Consider the following 3,468-nt stretch of genomic DNA (forward strand, 5'->3'; position numbering starts at 1 on the left):
CTGTTGTACAGGGACCAGAAAGAGGCAGAAGTGGCAATAACATTGTTTTTATTTTCTGTCCTTTTTCTTCCTCTTCACTGATATCAACTTGAATAGATCTGCTTTATCACCATTCTGCATCCTTCTGAAACAAAAGATAGTTAATCAAATAAGGAAAAGAAATCTAAGGAAGATTTAGAGAAGGCATTGCTAGAAGTTGCTAGGTGGTACAGTGGATTTACCTCCTGGGCCTGGAGTCAGTAAGACCTGTGATCAGATCCAACCTCAGATACTTATAGGCTGTGTGACTTAGGGCAAGTCCTTTAACCTCTTTTGGCCTCAGTTTTCCTATTTGTAAAATGGGTATGAGTGCCTGCTTCCCAGGATTGTCATGGTAAAATGTAATAGTATTTATAAAGCGCTTAGCACAGCGCTTTGCATATAGTAGGCAATATATAAATGTTATCAATTATTATTGTGTCTCCTGGGGTGCTTGAAGGCAGGTGGAAATAATCCAGTTTGCTTTTTTTCTAAAACACAGATGTGGGAGGCTGAATTTAGTGACTGTAGTTGCTCCGTTAAACCATCTTATATCAGTCATCCTTTGGATATTTTGGGTTGAGTATGAGGGCAATTATAACTTGCTGCTACCTGGAGTAAATTTCATAACTGTAATTAGTAACTCTTATTTAGGCCTCACAGTATAGGCCAAACATCTTTAAAACCCCTAAGTTGGGTCTTTTACAGTTCACGTGGTTGCTCTCTGACACAGTGAGAAAGTAGACAGACAACATAGGTGAACCTGTGGGGTAGAAAAAAGTACATCTAACACTGAGGAACCACTTCACAAAACTATGGTTTGGGGGTACTACTCCTACTCCTTGTAATGCATCCAGGCACATGGATTCAATAATGGGACATCATAGTCTTTAATGAGAGATGTTAAGCTCTTTTTTCTCATACTCTTTGGCTTGTTAAACCTTGCGCCCTTAGTATCTAGAGACAAATGTACTTTAAATTAGCTTAAATGTAGTTTAAGTTAGGCCTTTTATCTATAGTATGGTTTATTCTTTTCAAAATTGGGGAATACATAGGTACTCAGTGGCAGCTATTTTGCACAGTGGATAGAGCGCTGGACCTAGAATGAGGAAGATTCATCTTCCTGAGTTCAAATCTGGCCTCAGACACTTATTAGCTGTGTGACTCTGGGCAGGTCACTTAACCCTATTTGCCTCAGTTTCCTCATCTACAAAATGAACCGAAGAAGAAAATGGCAAACCATTCTAGTGTCTTTGCCAAGAAAACTCCAAATGAGTGCATGCTTTGGCAGCATATATACTAAAATTAGCATGGCCCCTGCCCAAAGATAAAACACAAATTTATGAAGCATTCCACATTTTTTAAATGATTAAAATATATGATCAGTTTTCAGATGAAGTAATCAAAGCCATCTATAGACATATGAAAAAATATTCTAACTCACTATTGATTGGAGAAATACAAATTAAAACAATTGTGAGGTACTACCTCATACCTGCTAGATTGGCTAATAGGACAGAAAAGGAAAATGACAAATGTTGGAGGGGATGTGGGGAAAATGGGGCATTAATGCATTGTTGGTAGAGTTGTGAACTGATTCAACCATTCTGTAGAGCAATTTGGAACAAGTCCCAAAGGGCTATAAAACCATGCTCTTTGACCTAGCAGTGCTACGGCTGGGTCTGTATTCCCAAAAGAGATAAAAAAGAAGAGGAACTATACATACAAAAATATTTATAGCAGCTCTTTTCTGGGGGTAAAGAATTAGAAGTTGAGGGGATGGTCATCAACTGGGGAATGGCTGAACAAGTTGTGGTACGTGATTATGATGAAATACTATTGTACCAGAAGAAATGATAAGCCTGATGCTCTCAAAAAAACCTAGAAAGACTTGCTCGAACTGATGCAAAGTGAAATGTTCTGTATACAAAGTAACAGAAATATTGTAAGATAATTAGCTGTGAATGACTTAGCTCTTCTCAGCCATACAGCAATCCAAGATGACTCTGAAGGACTTAAGATGAAAAATGCTATTCATTCCCAGAGAAAGAACTGATGGAATCTGAATACAGATTGAAGCATACCTTTTTTAACTTTATTTTTCTTGAACTTTTTTCATCTTTGTTTTCTTTCACAACCTATTATGAATATGTTTTGCATGACTACACATGTACAAATTGCGATATCACATTGCTTGCCTTCTCAGTGGAGGGGGGTTGGAGACGGAGGAAGGGAATTTGGAACTCAAAATTTTAAAAGCAAATGTTAAGAATTGTTTTTACATGTAACTGGGGAAAATAACATAATAAAAGCTTAAAATAAAAAATCTCAAATGAGGTCATGAAGTGTCAGATACAACTGAAAATAACTGAACAATGTATAATATAAATTCAATATGAGATAGGTATTTATTTCCTACACACAAAAGGAATGCTAAACACAGGATATTCACAAGGGTGTATTTGAACAAAACAAACTCAGAACATAATTCAGTAATTCAGCTTATAACTATTATTGCAGTCCATTGAGAATAAGATGTTTAAACCTCATCGAAACATAAAACAATTTGCAGTACTGCTAATTAGGGCTTTTACATTTCACCTGGACTCTTCACTGTCCAAGCAACTCCCAGTACAGTACATGCTTCCTGGTAGAACAGCCAGGCTGAGGCCAAGCTTCTTGTCAATGACTATCTTCTCCACCTGGACAACTGGAGTAGTTGCCAGGGACTTTTCCCCTGCTGCCATTCAGGGGAGAATTACCTGATGGGAATTAAAAAAATGCAGACCTTTTGTACTTGCAAGATCACCTCTGAGATTCAAAATGTTTGTTGTGGGGACAGATGCAATTTCAACTAAAATCAGGGATAATAAACATAAAAGAAGCAACTCAACCTTCAGCTCAGGCTTTTCTAGAAAGAACATGTACTGCATGACATGTTCTGAGTTCTGAGGTTTAGGGCAAGGTGCTTATTCCCAAGGGTCCATCGACCCTTTGGGAAGTGGCTCAAATAAGTCCTGACACAATTTGCATCTGGAAAGGAGGAAGAGCTGTGTGTAGAGTCAATTCTTTTATATACCCACCTAGATTTCAGCTCTTCTGACTGCCCACTGGGGGACTCTTCATCATTTCAAAGTGTGAGCCCTTTGAGTCACATGCTGCCAGAAGCAGGACCCAAGGCTGCTATGTGGTCCACCAGAGGCAGGAAAGATCATTCTCAATATGTTTCATGGGATGACTCCTAAAGGCCAATTCATATTCTGTTTCTTATATAATTATATTATATATTATATACATATAATGCATATTATATGTATATTATATATAATTATTTCTTATATAATATAATATTATATAATATTAATATAATTCTGTTTCATATATATCCTTATATGGTACATGTGTCTCTTCAGTTGTTTGTGGTAATGACAGACAGGCAGCATACCTAAC

The 3,468-nt window shown here is 37.3% G+C and overlaps 1 pseudogene; it reads left to right on the top strand.

Moving 5' to 3' along the window:
* The first annotated feature begins 1,297 nt into the window (after nucleotides 1-1,297).
* Nucleotides 1,298-1,380, top strand: LOC140502890 (U6 spliceosomal RNA; annotated as a pseudogene).
* The last annotated feature ends 2,088 nt before the right edge of the window (nucleotides 1,381-3,468 follow it).

Source organism: Notamacropus eugenii, chromosome 4 (assembly GCF_028372415.1).
Source record: "Notamacropus eugenii isolate mMacEug1 chromosome 4, mMacEug1.pri_v2, whole genome shotgun sequence".
NCBI lineage: Eukaryota > Metazoa > Chordata > Mammalia > Diprotodontia > Macropodidae > Notamacropus > Notamacropus eugenii.